Source organism: Mustela putorius, unplaced genomic scaffold (genome assembly GCF_011764305.1).
Source record: "Mustela putorius furo isolate JIRA1106 unplaced genomic scaffold, ASM1176430v1.1 tig00000081_pilon_pilon_pilon, whole genome shotgun sequence".
Taxonomy (NCBI): domain Eukaryota; kingdom Metazoa; phylum Chordata; class Mammalia; order Carnivora; family Mustelidae; genus Mustela; species Mustela putorius.
The window spans coordinates 43,260-52,672 of record NW_025421272.1 but is presented as its reverse complement, the minus strand read 5'-3'; the positions used below and the strand labels follow the sequence as shown (position 1 = coordinate 52,672).

Here is a 9,413-nt window from a genome sequence, read left to right as displayed (position 1 = left end):
AGAGCCTACTTTAAAAAACATAGACCCTGATACTACTACTGAAAATCCTTCAAAGATCTCCCCTGGCTCTAGGGATGACAACCACATACTTTGAGTTCAGACTCAGCTTATCCTAACCTGAACTCACATCTCCTCTTGCCCTCTGCACTCCAGCCTCTCTGGTCTGTCAGGGCTTCCCTCAAAATGGCCTTGCTTCCAGGGCTCCTTCCATGCTAGTCCGGCCTGAACATGCCCTCCTAGTAGCCTGCCCTGGCTGCTAGTTGGTGCCCAGTTACCACCTCTGTTTCTGGTCTCAGAAATCACACTCCTCAAGGGATGCCTGGGTGGCTCAGTTGGTTAAGCCTCTGACTCAATCTCAACTCACATCTTGATCTCAGGGTTGGGGGATCAAGCCCAGTGTTGGCCTCCATGCTCAGTGCAGAGTCTGCTTGGGGTTCTCTCTCTTTCCCTCTCCTCCTCCCCCATTTGCATGTGTGCAGGCATTTGCACACACTCTCTCTAATAAATAAATAAAATCTTTTAAAAAAATTAAAAATCACACTCCTCAAGTGAGCTTTCCTGATGCCCAGACTAGACCAAGCCCCTGATGTGGGCACTCACAGCCTCCTTTCCTTTCCCCCATAGCCCTTCTTACACTTTGCCACAAAGGTTTGTGTGATTATGGATTCACTAGACCTAGAGACTGGGCCTGCTTTCTTCCTATTGTATTCCCCAGACCTAGCAAGGTTAGGCACTCAATGAATAGGAACGTAAAAGTTGAGGGAGAAGAGATCGAATAAAAGGGAGAAAGTACGTGGAGTAAAGAATAGTTTGGTGTGGCTGGGATGCAGGCTCTAGGGCGATAGAGCTGGAAAGCCCAGCTGATGTCAGAATGGGACGCATGCAGATACCAGACGAAGGAATTCAGGCTTTTTGTGAACCAAGGATGTAGGCTAAGCTTCCTGAGCAGGGCAGCAGTTACGTGATCAGTTCAGTGGGGAATCAGTGGGATGACCTAGTACATTCTGAAAGCCTTTGATAACCAGTTTGAATTGATACTGGCTATGAACAAGGAATTTGGGGGCGGATTATATTTTCTGTCGATATTACTGCTGTAAGTGACACTGGAAGAATTGCCACTCAGAGGTCATAGTGCTTTATGCGTGAGCTCATCAGGATGCAAAGGGCTGTGATCATAGGCAGCAGAGCATTTCTGCATCCTGTTTAAAACAGCAAGGAATCTAAGCAACATTTTTTTGGTTCAGTTTTTTAAAAAATAGGTGTTTACTGAAGTAAGCAAGGATTTGTGGCTGTTTGGAGCTGGAGTGGCAGATGGAACCAACTTGGAGTCTGGGGCAGAAGTATGAGTTACAACCCAGAGGCTGCTGCATGATGCCTAGACATCACACAGGCCACCTCCACACTAGGAGAGCTGAGCAGGTCTCAGGTAAAGGGTCCCTGATCACTGAGTGATTAGGCTTGCAAGAGAACATACTCTCACTGGTGGGGAGGCCTTAGCTTCAAAAGCCAGGCTGGGATTACTCAGTTGCTATTCCCTCTACCTCCTGAGGGACCCTAAGTTGTATTTAAGCAGGCCCATGTCCCTACCTATCACTGAGTATGCCAGAGGAAGTCAGACATGTCTCTGCCTAAGCTATAAAGAACTAATTAACCACACTTAATAGCCCATAATTTGTTATTTCTGCATTTTAGTCCCAAGGTTCTCTCCTAAGTTATTACCCAGGAAGAAACATAAAACTGTATTTCATAGAAACAAAGAAAGTGAACTTTTTTTTTTTTTTTTTTTTTTGCTTTATCTCCAAAGCAGTGGGTCGTAGTTGGAAATGAGGCTCATTCCCAGAGATGGGAAAGAATGCTGCTCCAGGTTCCCCATCATTATGACACAAGTGTACAGATAGGACCAGCTACATAATCTGTGGGACCTAGTGCTAAATAAAGATGTGGGCCCCTCATTAAATACGGTAGGAATTTCAAGCCTGCAATAGAAGACCATTAAAGCAGGGGCAGGGCCCTTCTGAGCGTGGGGAGGCAGAGGCTGCTCCCACAGAATGATTTGAGCACTAGGATGATGAAGGGGCTTTGCCTGAAGGAACTCAGCAGCCTTAGTAGGGAAGGAAGTGTCAGTCAGAAAAGATCTGGTGAAAGCACGTGGCAGCCATGGGGCCACTTCTGTGAGAGTGATTGGTATGGCTAAGGACAGCATTCTCTCGGCAGTCCTGGGTCATGTTCTGCTTGGGGTTTGGATATCAGAGGGACCAAGGATCAGAAAAGAATCAGGGTGCCTTTGGACATCAGAAGGAAGGGGTGATGAATGGGTATAGAGAACACAGGGATTGAGGAGGCATGGTTTTCGTTTAATCAGCCAATTTTTTTAACTGAAGTAGAATGTATCAAATTTAAGTGAATGATTCTTTCCCTTAAACTTCCTTCTCCCTTTTCTCCATCTTGGTAGGTCATCTGGGTGGGTCACTATTCACCCAGTTGATCAAGACAGAAACCAGGAGGGGCGCTTGGGTGGCTCAGTTGGTTAAGTGACTGCCTTCAGATCAGGTGGTGATCCTGGAGTCCCAGGATCGAGTCCTGCATCAGGCTCCCTGCCCAACGGGGAGTCTGCTTCTCTCTCTGACCTTCTCCCCTCTCATGCTCTCTCTCTCTCTTAAGTAAATAAAATCTTAAAAAAAAAGAAAAGAAAAGAAAAGAAAAGAAACCAGGAGCCATCTTTGATTCCTCCTCCTTTATCTCAGTACCATGTACTAAGTCCCATTAGTTCTACTTGTACTGGTACCTCCTGAGCCCATACATCCACTTCTCTCCATATCCTGATGCGCTCATCTTTTCTGGCCATGACTATGACAACAGCCTTTAATTTTTAATTAAGTTGGCTTTTTTTTTTTAAAGATTTTATTTATTTATTTGACAGAGAGAGATCACACGTAGGCACACAGTATGTACTCGATGAATCAGCATCTTCCTTCTCTTTCCCTCATCCTTCAGGCCTCAGTTTAAACATTACTTCCTTAGGTCCCCCTCTCTTGATTTGCCACAGGCTCAGTGCAGGTTCCCAGCAATGCAACGTTCCTCTGCAACGTTCATCACACTTACCTGTCTTCTCTCAACTCTCCTTTCCATCAGGACAAGGATCCTGTTTTCTTATGCCTAATGAGGTGCCTGACAAGGGTTAGAAACTCCCATTTTGTTATTTGACTAGAATCCTCCTACATAATCAAAGGTTCCCGCCCGTGGATACACCAAGGCTGCACCTGTATACGTAGCAACTCCACTGAGAATGTTCTGAAGACTAGCAGAACAGCTCTTCCACAGCTAAAGATAGAAAGAAAGCCACATGGAGAAGAGTAGGAGGGGCAAAGGCATGTTCTAGTTGGGACCCATAACCCTGGTACAGTGACTCACTAGTGGGAGGGATATCACAGGCACAGAGATCGTCCCTCAGAAGTGAGGGGTTCAAACCCTGCCCCCTCATCAGGCACCTCGAGCTATGGAGATCTGCACTGGGAAGAGGAACCCTCATAACATCTGGCTGTAAAAAAATCAGTGGTGTGTAACTTCAGGAGCTCTGAAAATTAGCAGGGCTGATCAGGAGAACTGGAGGGCTGTGGGAAAGTGAGAGTCCACTTTTAAAGGGCCCATGTACAAGCTCACTTGCCCTAAGACTCAGCACAGAGGCAGCAGTTTAAAAAGTGCCTGTGCCATATGGGAAGGAGATTTATTGACTAATTTATTTTAATTGTTTATTTTAGGGTCACCTAAGTGGCTCAGTTGGTTAAGCATCTGCCTCAGGCTCAGGTCATTATCTTGGAGCCCTGGGATCAAGCCCCAAGTCAGGCTCCCTGCTTAGTGGGGAGCTTGCTTCTTCTTCTCCCTTGATCTCAAGACCCTGAGATCATGACCTGAGGCAAAATCAAGAGTCTGACTGTAGTTGCTGAATATGAAGTGTTTCATGTTGGGAACCTCCTGGTTGGAGATGGCCAGGAGTTTCTGTCACCCCTGGAAAGACCTGATCTATTTCTCTCTTCTCTCTGGTTTGGCAGAGTAGACATGCTGTTGCCTTCAAGCATGGTCCAGACAAGGATTCCTGCCGCCTCCCACTTTGGACTACACTGGAAAGCTGGTAAGGTGTGGCGAGTCTGTCAGAGTAGGCATTCAGTGTCACTTGCAGAGCCACTAGGCTGTAAAACATGGTTTTCTTCAGGGAACAACAGCCTTGTGGTTTGATTGGACAAACATCCCCATAAGTGAGAAATTAAAGCAGAGTACAGTGGTCAAGACCACACCCTAAATAAGCAGCTAAGGGGGCTAGTTCATAAGTCCCACAGTCTCTGGGTCTGGGCCACCTAGGGCTCCACACACATCAACACCAGACCGTGTCTTCTTCAGGCTAAGAGCTATCTTGACCCTTCATGGAGTTGGTGTCTACTGCCAACAGATTTGTCTCTGTGCGAGAGGTCGAAGGCTTACAGTTGAATGAGGGAGCTCCTCCTAAGAAATTTAGTACCTTTTAAAGAGTAGCTAATTCCTTCTTGCAACATGGACTACTTTGTGTGAAATGTAATGTGGTTCTGTATTTTGAAAATGAATAGTCCTGTGTAAATTCAGTGCAATAGCTCTAGTACTCCAAGGGTCCCTTTGGAATTGCTCCTGTGCCTTCTCTGCTCTGATTCAGGCCTTTTATCCGGCACGTGGCCTCTCACTGTTCTTCCCGCTCCTTCATCCTCCTAGCACCCACTCCCAGCTGGCTCTGACCAAGGAGAAGCTGGGTAAGAGTGTGGTCTCTAGAGACAGAGAGCTGGAACTCAAACCATGGTTCTGCTACTTATTTGCTGTGTAACCTTGAGCCAGGGCCTTAACAGCAGTGCAGGCTCTGTTGTCAAATTTTCTTTTCTTTTCTAATTTATTTGAGAGACAGAGCACAAGCTGGGAGGAGAGACAGAGGGAGAGGAAAAAGCAAACTCCCACTGAGCAGGGAGCCTGACGTGGGGCTCAGTCCCAGGACCCTGGAATCATGACCTGAGCCAAAGGCAGATAGATGCCCAACTGACTGAGCCACCCTGGCACCCCTCCACTGCCTTATTTTCAAATGAGGATAGAGTAGTATTGACCTACCAGGTTGATAGAATTAAGTGTGTTAGTTAATTCAAGTAGTTAAACAGTGTCTGACCCATAATAAATCTTATATCATCTTTTTCAGTTCTCTGTTCAGAAACCCCAAATAGTTAAAGAATCGAGACCAGTGTTTAACCGAAAATAGACTTCCTTGGCCTCTTTTTACAAGTACTTCCTCATTTGCTAAACTGTGCGCTCCAACTCAGTTCCCCAAACCTGCCCTCCTGCCTCGGCTCATGCTGACCTAGTATTGCCATGAGTTGACACCACTGCTGCCCCTTCAGGGCAGGTTCTCTGGTCAGATGTGCTGATGGGCTTTCTTATTCCTTTAAGCCGTATCTATGTAGGCCTTCAGAGTTGTAGAGGAAAGCTAAAGTCAGAACACGTGAAAAGTATTCTCCGAACAACTGAGCATATAAAAAATTACTTTCCACTTAGACATTGTTAAACAATAAAAATTCAGCTGAGTAACTTCAGAGATCAAATTGGCTTTGATTCAGTGACTCCTTAGTTGGGCAGGTCATGAATTTACATAGGACCATCCAGCAGCAGAAAGGCGCTGTGAAGGGCTGTACAAAATGCAGGGTTCTTAAAAGCAAAAATGGGATGGGAAAGGGGAATGGTTAGTAAGGAATGCATTGTTTCCGCAAGATGGCCTTTCTCCCAGGATCAGAGGGGGCTATATCAAGTGGATTCTCTCACCAGTACTGACTAGGTAATTCCATGATGACTGGTTAAAGGTTCTGCCTGGGGAGCTGAAGGTACAGTTCAGGTAGCAAGCCAGGATGTGTGGACGTGGGGCTTTGCACAGCTGGCTTCATTTGGGGCCTGTTGTCTCTTTTTAAGCATCCCCGTGCTTACCACTCTCCCCGCACCACACCCCCCCTTCCATCTCATACTTAAGATTGTGAGATGTTGTAAATTTCTGACGTTGACAGTACAATGAAATGGTGCCAGAGTACAATTTAAGTTTTAAAATGTAGAATGTCATAAAGTCACAGAGTATTGGTGGGAAACTGCTCAAATGACTACAGTCACGCAAATAAGGGGCTGAGGGTCAGGTCCATTAAGAAAGGAAGAGCTTCGTGGAACCAAAGAGGTGCTTCAGGGGGCAATTTGAGTAATGGAATAAGAGAGGCTTCGAGAGAAACTGAGGAAGCCCCTAACTTTTGCAAAAATGACTGCCCCACGGAAATGGTATCCTGTTGTGCAATCGTGTAATTTTAGGAGGGAAATACGTATAAAATAATTTTGTTCTAAGAACTAGCCCATAGTTGCAGTTGCACTTTGAGACCTACTAGTTTTAGTAGTAGTTTCGTTTTCCAGGAATTTCCAGTCAAACCTTTTCCACTGTTCATTATATGTAACTCTAGTCTCCATTTTAAGCAGGTTGACTCAGAGGCTTTTTCAAGCCTCAGTTCTTTTTGGATAATGAACACCCTTTAACTTAACTTTTATCTGCCCCATCTTCCCTAACAGACGGCACACTCCTAGGGGAAACAGCGTCAAGACAGAAATGCCATGTCACCACCTCTTAGGGTGATGGGGGCGGTTATGTGTGTGTGAATCACCAGTGAAGCCTGTGCCAACCCACGGCCCTCAATTACTTGTTAAATGAATGAGTCCTGGTGTATCCAGAGCTGGTGAAAGCAAAGACCTGCAGTGAGGGGCCAGCAAGGAGGAGTGACTAGGTGATCCCAGATGGCCAGGCCCTTGTCCTCAGCTCTGTCGGGGCTCTTCAGGCATTGGCAGAGTTCTCTAAAAGCCTGGAGTGCTCTGCAATGTAGGGCTGGGTGGAGGTCGTGGGATAGGCAAGGGTGATCAGTTAAGGAGAGGCAGGTGCCCCTGCTGCCACTCCTCTGGCTTCCCCCCGAGTAGCAGACGGAAGCTATATGAGGCGGCGCTGGATGCTCTGGTTTATTCCTGCCTGGTATGGTTTAGAACTTAAGATTAAGCTTCATAGCCAGACTGCATGGCGGAGTGTTTCCCAGTCCCAGGGAACGTGTCTGCAAAGACGTTAACTTCTTACTTGGGTGCGGAGGAGGAAGGGCAGAGTGGCACCAGTGTTCACGCCAGCTCTGGACACTGACCAGTTAGGTCCCCCAGACCGAGCAGAGGACAAGCCCGGTGCTGGAGGCTGTTTGCAAAGGTGTGAGCGCCGGCTGGGGGCTGCCTTGTGGTAAAGTGTACTTTGAGAAGGAATGCTCTGGGGCAGGGACCGGAGCACATGGCTAGTCCTCAGGGACATATGAGCACAGTGGGGGGGGTGGTGGCAAGAGGAGCCTCTGAGGCAGCACCTGGTTTATCATTCAGATGAAAGAATTGCCTGAGGTGCCAGAGCACAGAGGTCATGTCCCAAGAGTTGACATTAAGAGTGGGAGCTGCCCCAGCGAAGACGGTGTGCTAGCTGGTCGCGGCACCTCCACGGCAACTTGAATGAACCACCAGTCTAGGGCCTGACCTTCCACATGGCAAGGTGTAGTAGGGCAACCATTTACAGTGAACGCTAATCTGGTTTAAGCTGGGTGACAGAGCCTTAAATACGTTCAGCTAGCTTGGGCTTCTTTGGCACAAGAGATGGCCAGGGTGGAGGGATGGGGATCATATGAACCCAAGGTCTTTTGCTTCGTTTTCCAACCTTGGGGTCTAGGGTCCTCACGGAGGTTTTCTTACTAGATAGCGCACACAACCTGGGCCCAGGCCTCTGCCTCAGAGATCTGCACGGCAGAGGTTAAAGGCCACCTGCTTCTGCCTCCCCTGCTCCTCAGCCTGGACAGCTGGTCTCTGTCTTTAGTCAGGAACCTCAGCAAAGTGAGGCCATGTCAGTCTCCACAGGGCTCAGGAGTTCTTAGGTGTCCCCTCAACCCCAACAAGTGGTTTCTTTCTCTCGGGCCCCCTTCCATTGCTTTTACGCAATTTTAAAAGCATCAGAGCACCTGCATCCATAAGAACATTTTAATCCTTTAATAAAATACATGTATGAACTTTAAAGTTTTTGAGTAGTGATAGTTTTACAATACATTGCAAATGCCAGACCAGAATGCTTTAAGGTCAGAATTTTACCTCCGTAAGGTGGAAGACCCAGGGTGGGGCCGGTTGTCTCCTAGTCTCAATACATGGTGCAACAGACGTCTGCCAGACATGCAGTGTCTGCCAGCAGCCAGAGATAGAAATGCCATCTCATCCCATGAACAGTGGGGAGGGGAACATTTACTAAGCAACCACATTCAACCGGCTCTTCTGGCAAAGCGCTGTGCTCTAGACGAGGAAATGGCTCAGCTCCCCACCCGCCCACAAGGGAGCTCAGCTGGTGCTGCAGGGCTGGAATTCCAAACCCAGATCTGTGGGCTCAGAAACTCGGGTTCTCTCCACCAAACTAGTGGTTTTGAAACTGGCTTTTGTGGCAGCGCTTCAGGGGTTCTCTGCAAACACTTCAAATAGCTGAGATGGTAAAAATCGTCGCTTATGTGCACACGAGTTTAAACTGCCTGAGACGTCACTGTGAGGCCTCCACAGCCGCCCCTGAGTAGGCCTGAGGGCTGAGACGGAGGGCGCTAGCCTGGTGGTGGATCGCCAGGCCCAGCTGCTGCTCAGTGCTAGTGGCTCTCATTGTAATTTGAGGGCTTATTTATAACCCCTAGGTGTTTCTTACTACTGATGTAGCGAGGATAAGGATTGAAAGCAGGTGTTGAGTATTCTTCTATTAACTTCTGTTAATCCTTTTTTCCAAGCATCTACTTCACTTCTGTCAATAACCAGAGATTGCAGACAAGCTGTGACTGTTAACATTTGCAGCCACTCACCTATTATATGATTTTTTGCTCTAAAGCAAATTCAGAAATAAATTGGAGGCAGAGACCATTCACGACTAACCCATTTGCAGTAGTAAAAATGCCCCCCCCGTCCTGCTGATTTAAGACAGTGTTATTACTTCAACTTAGACAATTCATGCTAATAACACATATTTGAAAGGTTAAAGACAATGATTATAGTATCAAAACCTTTTTTTCTTTTTAGATTTATTTATTTGACAGACGGAGATCAAAAGTAGGCAAAGAGGCAGGCAGAGAGAGAGGAGGAAGCAGGCTCCCTGCAGAGCAGAGAGCCCGACGCGGGGCTCGATCCTAGGACCCTGGGATCATGACCTGAGCCGAAGGCAAAAGCCTTAACCCACTGAGCCACCCAGGCGCCCCTAGTATCAAAACCTTTTGATTTGGCTTGGGAGGGAGAAGGGGGCTCATTCTTTAAGCCTTTTGGTAGCATTTACTAAGCTCTTCTCTAAGATTTCTAGC

General features: G+C 47.2%; 1 long non-coding RNA gene across 1 annotated transcript; it reads left to right on the top strand.

The window, feature by feature from the left end:
• Positions 1 to 494: 494 nt before the first annotated feature.
• On the top strand, positions 495 to 9,194 carry LOC101675965. Its single transcript, XR_006601382.1, has 3 exons — positions 495 to 1,426; positions 4,050 to 4,129; positions 6,601 to 9,194. It is a non-coding gene; the product is annotated as an uncharacterized LOC101675965 (long non-coding RNA).
• The last annotated feature ends 219 nt before the right edge of the window (positions 9,195 to 9,413 follow it).